The sequence below is a fragment of the Halichoerus grypus genome, chromosome 12, assembly GCF_964656455.1.
Source record: "Halichoerus grypus chromosome 12, mHalGry1.hap1.1, whole genome shotgun sequence".
NCBI classification, from domain to species: Eukaryota; Metazoa; Chordata; class Mammalia; order Carnivora; family Phocidae; genus Halichoerus; species Halichoerus grypus.
In genome coordinates this window covers 61,494,406-61,509,953 of record NC_135723.1, presented here as the reverse complement: position 1 = coordinate 61,509,953, position 15,548 = coordinate 61,494,406, and the positions used below count along the sequence as shown (strand labels likewise).

Below are 15,548 nucleotides of genomic sequence, written 5' to 3'. Positions count from 1 at the left end.
GTTCTCGGAGGTCCGATGTGGCTTTGTGCAGGAGCCCCTGTCAGGAAGTGTGCCACCGAGCAAGTTAGCTCTAAAACTCCTGTACGGTCATTCAGCCACATGGTGGTTGTTCCCCTGCGGGGCTGCTTTGGTAGCTCTGACCCACCCCTCCCTTCACCCCAGATCTGAGTATTCACCTAAGAGTCACCCCCTGAGGCAGCAACTCTCTCCCTGCCAGAGATTCTGAGCAACAGGTATGGAATGAGCATGGCGAGCTGAAGGCCAGGGGTGCTTAGGACAGACTTTAGACTTCCCGAGTAAAGAACTATACTCAGCTGACAGATTCGGGTTTTGTTAAACCACTAAAACTAAACTTTTGAGAGACTAAAGTTTACTCAGAAACTACCAAATAGTGCTGCTTTTACAGATTATCAAAATTAAAACTGCTGCGTCTAAGGAAATTAGAATTTGTGTAGTGTTGGCTTAAATTCTATTTGGAAATACTTCTGGTCTTCTAGATGGTGAGCGATAGAATTTTTGATTTCTCAGTCTCCTGATTTGCTGGAAAGGTTCCCCATTACTCACTGGTGAGCTTCTGTGCGGAGAAGTGGAGCCTTTTCCTCACCAAGAAAAAGACCATTGAAAATTGAAAGAAAAAAAAAATTCCACAAACTTAGGATTATTTCTTCCCACGGGACATCTTGGTTGGTTTTGGGAAAGAAAGGACAGCTCCTATATTTCAGGAGTGCATTTATGGCATGTCTGGGCTGATTTGGAACTTAAAAAAACAACAACAAAAAAAACCCTGTCGAGTCACCAGGTGGCTTTGGTCCAGGTCCTAAGACTCAGAATCTCAACCTGAGTCTTGAAAACTGGGCCTCCTAGGGTAGCTCCCCGCCCTCCCCCGCTCTGGGCGGCCGTGAGGAGCAGACACGCTGAAGCTGGAAGGCGGGGTCGCTGCTCAGTACACACCACCGGCCACCGTGAAACCAACGCCGCTCATTTCCGCTCGCCGGGGAACGCCCTGCTGCTTCTCTTCTCAGCTCGGGACCTTCCCGACAAGGTCCCCTATGGGCCTGGAAGCTCTCAAAGTCAGGCCCAAGACTACGATTCCACCTCGGGCAGCCTGGACTAGTCCAGCTTCATCAGCGAAGGCATAGCCATTAGTGTTCACCACTGTCACCCAAGAGCCCTACCGCTCAAGTGTGACTCACAGCCGCGTGGTCCTCGTACAGGGAAGAACGGAGCAGGAGCCCACGAGCCTCCACCAGGTGTCCCCTTCTGCTCCCCACTGGACGCAGGTGGCTCACGGGATCTTTTGGTCCACTTCCAGGTGTGCCACGTCTATTTCCGGCAGCGAACTGCTCCCGCACAGGAAAACCCCCTGGCCCTGGAGCTGAAAGGCAAAACCGTGATCATTATGCCAGGCGCCCCCAGACAGAGGGATTTTAACAAAAACGGAACTCGCTGGCGAGGAGGCTCGTGTTCCCACTCAGATGTGCTTGTAGCGGCGCCGCAGGGCCCCAGGGGCCGTCCCAGCTCCCAGCACGAGGCTCTCAGCCTTCATGCGCAACTGACTGCGCCCAAGACCAGCTTAAAACTTTCAGAGGCACTAAGCACTGACAAGGTTATGGGCCCCCAATGATCTGTAATTAAAAAAATTTTTAAACAATAGTAAATGCATAAACAGTAAATAAGTGCAAGGATGTTAAGCAAGTTTTCCCATGACTACTTGGGTGTTCTGTTTTGGTTTTTTTTTTTTTTTTGGCAAATAACAAATATCAAAAGATCTCAAACTTTTTTTCTTGATTTTTTTTCTGCCAGTGCTTTTTGTTATAAAAGCAGTATCACAATATTAAAGGAAAATTTTTAAATAATGCTTATAAATAATACTAAGTTACTTCAATTTTTACGTGTCATCTTCCCATGTTTTGCCTACTTTGTGACATTTTTCCCAATTTTTTTTATTGTGGTAAAATACACACAAGCAATTAATCCTTTATGTCAGTGGCTCCCAAGGATCCAGCTGTGCTAGGGGCCTGGTGACATTGTTCTTTAAGACTCCATACCAAGTACATAATGTTAAAAACAATTTCCTTTCAAGCCCATTCACCCTTGTGTCCAAAGACACTGGTAAGCAGAGTTGGCCCCAAGGCTCAGTAAGGAACAGTACTGCAAGTCTCTGGGTGCTGAGGATTTAGGTTCAAATCTCAGTGCTACCAGTGGTTGCATGACCCTGGACAAGTAACTTAGCTTTTCTGTGCTTGGGTTTCCCATTGTAATACTAGTACTCCCGTCAGAGGGGTGTTCGGTTAGAGGAGTAAATTAATATATGTAAAGAACTTAAGATAGTACCTGACAGGTAGTATGGGCTCCAGGAGTAGTAACTCTTATTATCTGATCAGAACCTTTTCCTTCCAGCGTGGCCTTAATGAGCACCAGGGATAAGGCAAGAGAAAAGAGGGGCCTGGGCTGGGCCATCCTTCCCGTCCTTCAGAGCCCCTCCAAAACAACATCACCATTTTCAGACCGATAGCAAGCTCTAGACATTTAAGTGACCTAGAGCCAGAAGCCATTTCCAAGGCTGAATCCCTATGGGATAAGAACCATTCCCTATACTTGACACTGTCTTTCATTTTCACTTTGTTAAGGAACTGCATATCTGTGTCATATCCAGAAACATGGGTTAGGGAAGCCAAAAGCCTGTTTGCATTTTGATTTGATTTCACAGATGTTAGAGAGTATTATCTGGCCTTTCACACTACAATCATGTGGCTGAAGGTCATTTCTTTGATGTGAGCCTGTGGTTCTCTGTTTCCAGCATTCTTTTCTTTCACTCATTAACACTGCTACTGATTCCCCAGCCCGCTGAAGAAATGAATGCTGGGAGTCTTGAGAGGAGCAGGAGGCGAGTAGAAAGGGAGGTAGAGCAGGGAATAAAGCCAAACAAATTGGGAGGGTGGGAGATGGGTGCGGGGACTCCTGACTTGCACCCAGCTTTGCCCGCTCCTATGACCTTGTCCAGGAACTGGCCCAGTGTGTCTCAGGCTGTCAGCCCAGCGTCCTGGGCACTGGTGTTTATGGAGGCGGCAGCTCATCATCTATTGAGCAGCTGTGGGGTATTTCCCAATGGATTTGATTTCCTATTTCCCACATTCCTAGGCAATGTGTAAGGTCTTTTTCCTTTCGTCAAGATAATGCACTTATTTCTAATTCATTTTCCCAGGAGGACCCATCGGTGATGACAACATTCTTCCATTTGAATCATCTAGTCCAGTGTTTCTCAACTTCTTTTTTTTTTTTCAACATTTTCCCTTCAAGGAGACTTTTTAGACATTTTTTTCCTAATCCCTCTTCCCACCATGGAATTCTAACACCACAGTTAGACTGTATTTCTCTTTATGCCCCCCTGGGCACAAACCACTGAATACCCAAGTTCTTTTTGGTCCCCCATGAACCAATTTTCACCCTCTTAGGGGTGATATCCTCCCGGTTGAGAATGCTTGATCCAGTCAAATCCTAGATAATTCTTGTTACCCTTGCCATCTCCAAGAACCCCACTGTCACCCTAAAGACCATTTGCCTTTATACACATTATTCAGCTTCCAATCCAATAAATTTTAGTAGTTACAACATTCTTAATCCTTCCTTCACTCTTTTATCTGTCCTGAAACAATTTTAATCATTGTGCAAAAACATTGCTTGTGTTCTTTAAAAAAATGCTAAGTGTAAAAGGGGAACAGGCTGTCCTAACAGGGACCATTGCTACCTGAAGCATTCTGGCACCAGCAGCTTCAGAGCTGAATTTCGGTGACTGCCACCAAGCCTTCGGACAGAACCTGAGGCTGACCAAATTTGCCTTTGCTGTTGTCCCACTTCCCTTTCTCACTTCCTAATTCTCACAACCCATCCAAGAGATCCACAGAACCCAAGCCTCTGCCCACCCCAGGGTGCCTACCTTCTACATCAGCATCCTCCTGCTCAGTCATCTCCCTCACAACCCCAGATTAATTCCAGAACACATTTGGCTCTTTTGAAAGGGTTTGATCTCTGCAATGTCTTAAGCAGAGCTGAGAAAGCCCATGCATCCATCCATCCATCCATCCATCCCTCCCTCACCGCCCCCCCACCCCACCCCAGATAGATACTGAATACCTACTTTATCCCAGGCGTTTTGTGGGCTGGTAAGAATACAATGGTTAGTGTCATGTCTGGGATTTGATTTTACCCTATTTACAAGTTAATAAGTTATACTGTTACTGTTTCATGGATGTTAGCATGACACATGAGACTCCTGGGTCAGAGACACAAGACTTTACCATCCACAGAACAACAGAGAGCTGATGGCGAATAAAATGGTTTCAATAAGGAAATTAGTCAACACTGAAAGCTTTTGTAAGGTCAAAGTGAGATTAATCCTGAAAAATGCCCATAGATTTAGTGACATGGAGGTTAAAGATCACCTTGATAACAGCCGTTTTGGTAAACTGACAGCAGGGAAGCCAGACTGGAATGGGTCGAGAAGTAATTGGATTAAGGACGTCTTTCAAGAAATATATGAAAGAGAAAAGACTGGACAGTGCTCAAAGGGGATATGGAATCTGGGGAGGGTTACTTCATCTGAAGTAAGACCAGTTGAATAAACGTTAACTGGGAGGGAGACAGGCGTAGGAGAGAGAGAGAAGTGGTGACTGAGAACTCGAGACTCCTGAGGTGAGTAGGACCAGGGCCTGCAGCACAGATGAGACACTGAGCCCCTCACAGGAAGCAGGGCGTGGCCAGGGTGAGGCGCAGAGCAGACGGCTGTGCGACGCCAGGAGGAGGATGTGGGGACTGTCAACATCCAGGGTTAATACTACACTCTAGGAAACAGTCATCTCTTCAGGGGGAAGGGGAACCAAAAACAGAGTAGTGTAGAATATATTTCTTCTAAATGTGGAAACGTTTTTCAGGACAATTTTTGCCCATTTTGTTTCTGAAAAGACAAAAAGGAAAGGTATTAAGTAAGCAGCACTTACAGTCTTCCCCCAACTGTCCTTCCTCAGAAGGAGGACTCCAGGGCCTACCATCACTGAACATCATTGAAGGAAAGAGGTCAAGGATACTAAGAGATTACTGGAATTGCGGTAAACTCCCATAGAAGGTTCACAATATGTCAGACCCTCTTTTTTTTTTTTTTAAAGATTTTATTTATTATTTATTTGAGAGAGAGAGAATGAGAGAGAGCACATGAGAAGGGGGAGGGTCAGAGGGAGAAGCAGACTCCCTGCCGAGCAGGGAGCCCGATGCGGGACTCGATCCAGGGACTCCAGGATCGTGACCTGAGCCGAAGGCAGTCGCTTAACCAACTGAGCCACCTAGGCGCCCTGTCAGACCCTCTTCTAATTATTTATATATACTTTTTTTTTTTCACTCCTCACAGTCACCCTATGAAGTCAAGGAAACTGAGCTACAGAGAGTTTAAAGTAACTCGCCCAAAGATCCACACAGTTAGTGAGATGGCAGATATTCCAACATAGGCGGTCTGGCTCCACTTGGTATGTTCAACCACGTACGCCATGCTGCTGCTATTACTGAGGACCCAGTAAAGAGTAATCCAGGGATGAGCAGAGACAAGAGGTGCTAGAGGGAGAGATGAGGAGACACGGCTGGGGGAGATGTGGATCCATTAAACCTCAGGTACAATGGGCCACCTTAATTTGGACTGTAAGCTAAAACACCATCACTACAGTGGCTTAAACAAATGATCAAGACTCATTTATTTAGGGGAGCCTGGGTGGCTCAGTTGGTTAAGCAACTGCCTTCAGCTCAGGTCATGATCCCAGGGCCCTGGGATCGAGCCCGGCATCAGGCTCCTTGCTTGGCGGGGAGCCTGCTTCTCCCTCTCCCTCTACCTGCTACTCCCCCTGCTTGTGCTCTGTGTGTCAAATAAATAAATAAAAAATCTCTTAAGATTCATTTATTTAAATGCCAATTCTACTCAACTAAATTTATAATGTATCAGTAAATATTTCATTTTTATAAATAGGCCTGAAATGTAATTTTGAAACAAAATCAATATGATTTTTATTATAACCAACAGTGATATTAGAACTTGATTCGGGTTACGAAAACAGCCTCATAGCTGGACTAGATCATCAAATATGTGACTAAGATGTTACAGATATGTGAATGATTTGCCCAACTTGTGCATTTGTACTATGATATGTATGGTAGATTCCTATGGCAAATGCTCCCCAATAAACTACATTTCCCTCTACCTATGTGACTTGTGATGGGTCAGGAAATGATACACTGGCAAACACATGCAAGCAGAAGCCTGAAAAGGGCTTGCAGATTGGAGCTTGTCCTCTCTTGCTGCTCGGAAGCCTTCCACTGCCAAGTGCATAATCCCAGGCTAAGCTGCTGGAGACACGCGGGCCAGCCAGCAGCCAGCCAGCACTTACCTCCAGACATGTGCAACTAAGACAATGCCCCCAGCGGACCCACCTGCTGGCTGCAGCCACATGAACAAGTCTAGGCAAGAGCCTACATTTCTGACTCTCAGAACTGGGAGTTAAGTATGGCTGTGCTTTTAAGCTACTAAATTTTGGGGGCGGGGTGGTTACTCAGTGAAGGATAATTGAAACAATACATAAAAATTGAGGAAGGCTAGCCGCTGTATTAAATGACCCCCAAATGCACAACGGCTTAAATCCAATAGACGTTTACCATTCATAGAAGCAGTTCAAGAAGGTTTCAGATTGGTGGCAGGGGGCTCTGTTGAATACAGTCACTCACGGACTCGGGCTTTCAGTTTTTGCCATCTTCAATGTGTAGTTGCCATGGTCACCTAGGCACCGTAAACCAGATAGCAGAAGCAGAGAGAGCACGGAGGGCAGCAGATGGGAGACTGTATGGGCCCACTCAAGAAACAAGGCACGGCCCTTCTATTCACATTTCAAAGGTAGAACCAATCACATGGCCAACCCTAACTGCAATCAAGGAGTCTAGTTGTGTGACTGGGAAGGTGAGCAAACAGTCTGATGAACTCACAGTTCAATGCTACAGACTTATATTAGCTTTTTAGGCACAATGAGAACACAGGGAACCTAATCCATGTAAATCCTCATTTCTTCATCTACAACACAGGGAAATCATTGTTTTTGCTAGGTTGTTATAAGGATTAAATGTAAAGTACTCGGTAAGAGTGTCTGGCACATGATAGGCATTCAGTAAATGGTAGCTATTAGCATTATTACTGTTACTAAGTTGAATGGTGTGAGAAATCAAAGAGTATGGAAAGGAGTTACACTAAGCTATCCAGAGAGCAGTAACATTAGTCATGACATGTCCAAGTGCAGTCACAAAAGTCGAACTCAAACCAGTGTTATCACAAAAGGGAAGGGACTTATTAGGATAGAAAGACAGGGTGTAGCTCTCCATGTCAAAGGAAGACCTGCCAAACTGGAACCGTCGCCAAGATTTCAGAGGTTGGAACTCTTTTCCCTTTTCATGTTATAGGCCACCTACATAGATCTTTGCTTCATTCTCTCGAATGACACACCCTTTGCATGTTTCAACAGGCTCCAGAATTTTTCTGCTAATTTTCAAATATATGATAATATTGTTGTAGTTGTATTTTTAAAGGGTGTCTGTTGGCCATGAGTTGGTAATTGCTGAAGTTGGGGGATGGGGACATGGGAGTTCACTACACTGTCCTCTCTACTTCTGTATACATTTGAAAATTTCCACTAAACAAACAAAAGAAAACAAAAGCCCAAGACTGATCTCATCTTGACTTAGAGATTCAAGAAGAAGGAGGGATGCACTTGACTGGCCCATCTTACATCACATTTTTAAGCAGAGATTTTCTGCTTTGATGAAAACTCTATGTACTACAAGGGAAATGCTGCCATGATCAGCACTATCATCTGTTTGGCTGTGGGTTTTCTGGATTTTGAGAGAAATGGCTAAAGTGATATAGAGACATCAGGACTTGAATTCAACTACAACCTTTTCTTGACCTTACTGAGAACACATTCCCCACTTTCCTCACATCGTGTCACCTTAAGAAAGGTTGAGCTATCTTGGCAGCGTTTTCCATGAGCACCTTCATATTTAGTAGTCTCAGGAGAGAATAGATCAGAGAAAAAAGCACAAGAACTATAAAAATTACAGATGTACTTTCTAGTGATGGGGACAGTAAACTCAAGATAGTCACGTATGTATTAAGGGTATCTAATCAGAATATCCAGTACGTAAGAGATCCTCTGGTCAGCAGCAGAAAATAAAAGAGGTTGAGAACAGCTACTACTCTTTCTTATAAGATTTTTTTCCCCCCCAAATAGCCAAGTGATTAGGAATGAGTATTCTCTTCATTTCAGGTCAGTCCCGAAAGATGATTGCCATCATTTCACTATAGGATGTATTTTCTGAAGAAAAAAAAATCAATTCCTCTGTATTACATTCTTCATAATCATATCCTATGAATTGGTTGATCTCCTCTATTATACTGACCACATAAAAAATAAAGGCTAAGGGGAAAGATGCTGATAATCTTAGAAAAAATTCTAAGGATGTAGGAAGCATTTGTTGACTACAATCTAGTATTCTGTCCAAAAAGAAAGAGCATATTGGAATATAACCTTTACAACTAAAATCTTTGCTAATCAGTCTTGATATTCAAATCATTTTGTATCCAAGTCAGATTTTCATTTTCACAAAGGTGAAAGGACTGTCCTTTCCAAAGATAGATATCACAACATATTCCATCCTACATGTTTTTTTTTTTTTTACACACCATGTAACACTCACATTCCTTCCATTGGGTGGTAGAGTCTGTGTCTTCTCCCTGTGAACTTGGGAAGAACTTGTGTCCCCCTGGACCAATGGGGTAAAACGAAAGTGACTCTATGTGACTTCGAGACAAACTCACAAGGAAGTCATGCACTTCTGCCTTGCCCTCTTGGGGCAACTGTTCTTGGAATTGAGCCACAGCTCTATGAGGAAGTCATGCAGCTACACGGACATGTCATGTGTAGGTATGCCAGCAAACATCCCCCATTGAGGCCCCAACCAACACCTAACATTGGCCACTAAATGTGAGAGATTGAGCCTTCAGCTGATTCTGGCCCCAACCCACTGAGTCACTGCCATCTCTAGCTGATAACGCACGAAGCAGAGATGAGCTGTCCCTGCAATCCCAGCCCAAATTGCAAATTTGGGAATAAAATAAATGATTGTTGTTATCTTAAGCCACTGAGTTAGAGGTGATTTACGATGCAGCAAAAATAATTGAAAGAATAAATATGACATTATTAAATAAGTAAAACTTTTGTCTTTTGTATATGGCAGAATATTGTTGAATGAGTATGAATAAGTGGAGTATTTTGAAGCAGTCATGAGGGATGAATTAGATTTATAGGTAGCCATATAAATAGATCTCAAAAAATATAGTGGAAAAAAATGAATAATCCAAATGATATATAGACAAGAAACATTTATATACATTTTAAAAACATACTCAAAGCAATCACATATATTTTTCAGAGATTCATAAAATCTAATTAATATATAGAAGGTAAATCAGAAAGACATACATTAAATATACTAGGGTGTAGGTCTATGGGAGTGGGAATGGGGACAAAGGAAGAAAATAATTTAAAAGAAACAACCACGAAAAACCCAAAACAAAGACTGTTGTTATGTAATTATAAAACTTAATTCACATTTCTTCTGAGCACACAGCTAAAATCTACTTTCCAGCCTCTTGTGCATTTAAGTGTGGGCACATGATTGCATTTTAACCAACGGAATGTAGGCAGAAGTGATAGATGCTATCTCCAGGCCAGGCCCTTAGAAAGGGCAAAATGGCCTTGACAACTTAATAGAAAGGCTGTAACATTCCCACTGGAATATAAACAATGATCACAATACGTCAACAATGACATGGCAACTCTGTGACAACAGTGGACCGAGACAGAGCACAGCCACTCTGTGAGCATGTCTGAAACAAGAAACCGACAAAAATAGTGCAACTGCAGATATAATTATACACCCCCACTCTTCTAAAATTTTGTTTTTTGGCAATGATGACTCTAGCTCAGCTTTAAGTGTACTGCCTTCTTACATAAAATTACCAAAGTATACAATCAAATAGCCCCCAACAGGACCCAAATCACTACTGGTCTCCACTTCCCTTAACCCTTCCTGAATCACCCAGGACAAGTTCAAACCTACAAGCTTGTCCAATTCTCTTACAAGGACGCCCCTGGGTTCCTCAACGAGCTCAAGAAACCTCCCTTTGCTTCACCTCGGTTGTGTGCTGGGTGGTCTCTGGTTGGTGAGCTTTGACAAAAGTGGAGGCTCTGGAGATCTGGCTTCAACCCTTCCCCGCCCAAACTCTGACCCGTTGACCTGAAAATGGTGTATACACCTCAAATTCCTTGAATCTCCATATTCTCAAGGCCACCTTTTCTGAGACAACAGCAGCTGAGTATGAGCTCCAAATAATCCATTGAGCCCTTCAGTGTTAGGTCTATATTTCATTCCTGGGACTTTTGAATTCTGATCAGTTTGTACTGTTCTTTGGTGAAATTTTGCTTCTAAGCATTTAACTCAGCATTCCTATTATCTGTCTGGTTGTCCACAGTCTTAACTATCACTCATCTGTAAGAGAAAAGCCTATAGGGAGGGACACAGACCACATAAACTCAATGAGGCTGGTCCTGATGGCTGATGACTCTCAGCCCTGCATCTTTGGAACAGATTTTGCCTTGGGTCATTATTAGTTTGCTAGGGTTGCCACAACAAATTCAACAAACTAGGTGGCTTAAAACAATAGATACTGATTCTCTTACAATTCTGAAGATGAGAAGTCTAAAATTAAGGTGGCAGCAGGGCATGCCCACTTTAAGGCTGCAGAGAAAAATCTTTGCTAGCTTCTGGTGGTCGCTGTAATCCTTGGCTCTCCTTGGCATATACCAGCAGTGCTCTAATCTCTGCTGCCATTACATGGCCTACTTCCCTCCTTGTGTGTCTCTGCATCTCCAAACCTCCCTTTCCTAATAAAGACACCAGTCATTGGACTTAGGGTCCACTGTGATCCAGTAGGACCTCATCTTAACTTGATCCTACTTCCAAACAATGTCACATTCACAGGTACCTGGGGTTTAGATTTCAACATAACACTTTGAAAAAACAATTCAACCCACAACAATCACCTTCCAAGATATTTTAAGAATTACTTTTTTTAGTTTTATCTTCCTAGAGCTCTTTTTGTTTTGTTTTGCTTTTACAGGAGTCCTCAGTTGGCACCAGCTGGTCCTTGGCCAGATGCTGGAGACATGTTACACAAGCACATTATCTGTGCAGTAATGCTCATGAGGTCTTTGTAGTCGAAGTCTGCATTCAACTTCAGACCAAACATCTTTTCCTTCATGGTATCTTGTCATATTGATAAATCATGCATACAACTTTCCAAGTTGCACAATTGCATCAAGGACAATCCAGTATTGCAGTGGTCACTTTGGGGAAATCTGACATGAGCAAATTGTTCACTTGATAGGCACCTTAGCACAAAAAGGAAATAAGATCCCAACTATCCAATGGTATGATTCTACATTCTATCTGAAGTGGTATCATGTTGATAACAGTAGACTGTGATAAGTTACATATGCAAATGTAGAGTAACCACTAACAAAATTATACAAAGAAACAGACTTATAAACACTATAAATAAATCTAAATGGAATACTAAAAAATGTTCAGGTGACTCACAGAAGACAGCAAAGATCAAAGAGGAACAGAAGGAAGAAACAGAAAAATAAAATAGGTTACTTAAATCCTAACATACCAATAATTACATTAAATGTAAACAGTTTACATACATGAATTAAAAGAGATGGACACAATGGATAAAAAAGCATTTCAGCGCCTACAAGGAAAAGACAAATTACCAACATCAGGAATGAAAAAGGAGATATCAGCAGACATTACAGACTCAGCAGACAGTAAAAGGATAATAAGGGAATATTACAAATAACCCTATACACATAAATTCAACAACTTAGATGAAACTGACCAAGTCCTCAAAAGCTACAAACTATCAAAACTTACCCCAAATGAAAGATAACTTGAATAGTCTTACAACTACTAAAGAAATTGAATCAACAGTTTAAAACCTTTTGATAAAGTTATCTCTAGGCCAAATGGCTTCACTCCTGAATTGTACCAAATATTACAAGAATAAATAACAGCAATTTTACTCAATTTCTTCCAGGAAACAGAATAGAAGGAAACACTTATAACTGAGTTTTGCAGGGTCACAAGATAGAAGATTCACATACAAAAATCAACTGTATTTCTGTTTACCAGCAACAAACATATCAAAACTGAAATTAAGAACCACAAAACCACTTATAATTGCTCCCCCTAAAAGAGAAATACTTCAGTCTAAATCCTTTTTTCTTTTAATTTAAATTCAATTAGCCAATATATAGTACATCATTAGCTTTTGGTGTAGTGTTCAATGACTCATTAGTTGCACATAACACCCAGTGCTCATCACATCACGTGCCCTCCTTAATGCCCATCACCCACTTACCCAATCCCCCCACCCACCTCCCTTTCCACAAGCCTCAGTTTGTTTTCCAGAGTCAAGAGTCTCTCATGGTTTGTCTCCCTCTCTGGTATTCAAGATCTATAAAGAACTTATCAAACTCAACACCCAAAAAACAAATAATCCAGTCAAGAAATGGGGCAGAAGGCATGAACAGACACTTCTCCAAAAAAGACACACAAATGGCCAACAGACACATGAAAAATGCTTCACATCACTTGTCATCAGGGTAATACAAATCAAAACCACAATGATATACCACCTTATATCAGTTAGAATGGCTAAAATTAACGAGACAGGGAACTTCAGTCTAAATCTAACAAAATATGTTCAGGATCTATATGGAGAAAACTGCAAAACTCTGATAAAAACATTTTTAAAAGACCTTAATAAATAGAGAAACTTAGTATGTTTATGTTTTGAAATTCAACAAACTAAAGATACCAATTGTCCCCAAATTGAATTATAGGCTTACTGCAACTTTATGAAATCTCAGGGGTTTTTTTGTAGTTCTAGAGAAACTATTTCTCAATAAAAAAAACAAACAGAAAATAAAAAGGGAAAAAAAAGAAAAGGTAGAATCACACTACCCAATTTTCGAAGTTATTATATAGCTACAGTAATCAAGGTAGTGTGGTAATGTGGATTACACAGATCAATAGAAAAGAGTACCAGAAATAACCTACCCAATGTAGCCAACTGATGTGGACAAAAAGGCAAAAGCAAGTTGAAGGAGAAAGGATGGGTTTTTTTTGTTCTGTTTTGTTTTTGTTTTTGCTTTTTCCAACAAATGGTGTTAGAATAACTGTACATTCTTAGGCATAAACAGGAACCTTGACTTAGACCCTCACACCTAATACAAAACTTAACCCAAAATGGATCATAAATCTACATGTAAAAGTGAAACCATGAATCTAAAAGACAACATAGGAGAAAATCTTATGAGTTAAGCAGAATTCTTAGACATGACATCAAAATCATGGTCCATAAAAGAAAAATACCAATAAACTGGACTTAATCAAAACTAAATCCTTTTGCTCTGAGCAAGACCCTGTTAAGAGATAGACTTGGAGCAATATTTGCAATTCACAATTCTGACATGAGATCTATATTCAGAATATATAAAGAACCCTCTAAATGCAACAGTAAGAAAATAAAAAATTCAATTAGAAAATGTGCAAAAGACTTAGACATTTCACCAAAGAGGATATTCAAATGGTAAATGGTATTTAATGGTAATATAAGCACATGTAAAGATATTCAACATCATTACCCACTAGAAAAATGCAAATTAAAGCCACTATACATCTACTAGAATTGCATAAAATAAATTCTACAATGCTAATGGCTGGTGAGGATATAGAGCACCTAGATCTCCCATACATAGATGGTAGGAATATCAAATGGTACAGCTACTCTAGAAAAGAGTTTGGCAGTTCCCTATTAAGTTAAACATAGACTTACCACATGACTCGGCAATCATACTCCTGGGTATTTATCCTAGAGAAATGAAAACACACATCCACATAAAAATCTGTACATGAATGTTTATAGCAGCCTTATTTGTAATAGCTGAAAACTGGAAACAATCAAAATGTCCTATAAAAAGTGAATGGATAAACTGTAGTACATGCATACAATGGAATACTACTCAGCAATAACAAGCAACATGATACATGCAAATAACTATTGATACATGAAGGGATTTCAAGGCCATTATGCTCAGTAAAAAAAAGCCAATTTCAAAAGTTTATATACTATATAATTCCACTTACATAACATTCTTGAAATGGCAAAATTATACAGATGAAGAACAGATCAATGGTTGCCAGTGGTTACAAGTATGGAGAAGGTATGATTATAAAAAGGTTAGCATCAGAGAGTTTCTTTGCGGTGATAGAACAATTCTGTATCCTGATTGCTGTAGTAATTGTAAGAATCTATATATATGAGCAGGGGGTGCCTGGCTGGCTCTGTTGGTGGAGCATGCAGACTCTTGATGTCAGGGTTGTGAGCTTGAGCTCCATATTGGGTGTAGAGATTACTTAAAAATAAAAATATTTTTAAAAATCTATATATGTGATAAAATTCCATAAAACTACACAAAAATTCAAATAAGGTCTGTCGTTATAAATATTGTACCAATGTCAATTTCTTGGTTTTGATAATGAACTATGCTTATACAAGACATCACCACTGAGGTACCTGGGGAATGCTGGGTGAAGGTACACAGGAATTCTTGGTACTATTTTTTGTAATTCCTTATGAGTATAAAATTATTTTAGAGGCACCTATGTGGCTCAGTCAGTTAGGCATCTGTCTTTGGCTCAAGTCATGATCCCAGGGTCCTGGGATCCAGCCCAGCATTGGGCTCCCTGCTCAGCAAGGAATCTGCTTCTCCCTCTCCTTCCACACCTCCCCCGCCTCGTGGCTCATGCTATCTCAAATAAATAAAATCTTTAAAAAAATTATTTTTTAAAATACAGCTAAGAAACTGATGGTGAGGCTTCTAAATACAATCTAGATTCTAAAATTTCCCTAAAATTGTTTACCTAGACCAATGAGATATGAAAAATTTTAAATCTGCCTCACATATGGATCCACCTAAATCCTGTTCCACACCTTCCTGTTTATCTTTCCTTTCTCTTCCCTCCTTTTCCATCTTCAGAACTATCCATACTCAAAGTCCCTTAAAATTGCAACCTCCATATGAAGAGGTCCCTCATGTTTCCTAATGTGTCAACTTCTGATCCTAGTTACATTCAGATCTTTGTGTCATTGTTAAGGACTTCCCAAATCCCATCTTGGCCCATACACTCCAAACTTTCTTGAGCACTATCAAGCAGGACTTCTTTTGGTGGGTCCAGGAGATGCAGAAACTTGATACTGTAAACAAAAAGGTCTCTGGAAAACTGTCCCATTCTAGCCCCAAAGAGGAAGAACTAGATCTTCTGAGTGATTATAAAGG

At 41.0% G+C, this 15,548-nt stretch overlaps 1 protein-coding gene and 1 non-coding gene across 5 annotated transcripts in view; both read right to left on the bottom strand.

Moving 5' to 3' along the window:
- The window catches only part of ZNRF2 (zinc and ring finger 2), a 140,667-nt gene that overhangs the window by 14,290 nt on the left and 110,829 nt on the right, over nucleotides 1–15,548 (bottom strand). For 2 of the 4 annotated variants that reach the window (XR_013442806.1, XR_013442807.1), the window contains exon 6: nucleotides 1,194–1,375. The gene's annotated coding sequence lies outside the window, so the exon portion shown is untranslated. Of the gene's footprint in view, nucleotides 1–1,175; nucleotides 1,376–14,044; nucleotides 14,081–15,548 lie in introns of all 4 variants that reach the window. The other 2 variants (XR_013442804.1, XR_013442805.1) reach the window with 2 other exon arrangements.
- Nucleotides 8,312–8,380, bottom strand: LOC118524378 (small nucleolar RNA SNORD2). Its single transcript, XR_004911596.1, has one exon. It is a non-coding gene; the product is annotated as a small nucleolar RNA SNORD2 (small nucleolar RNA).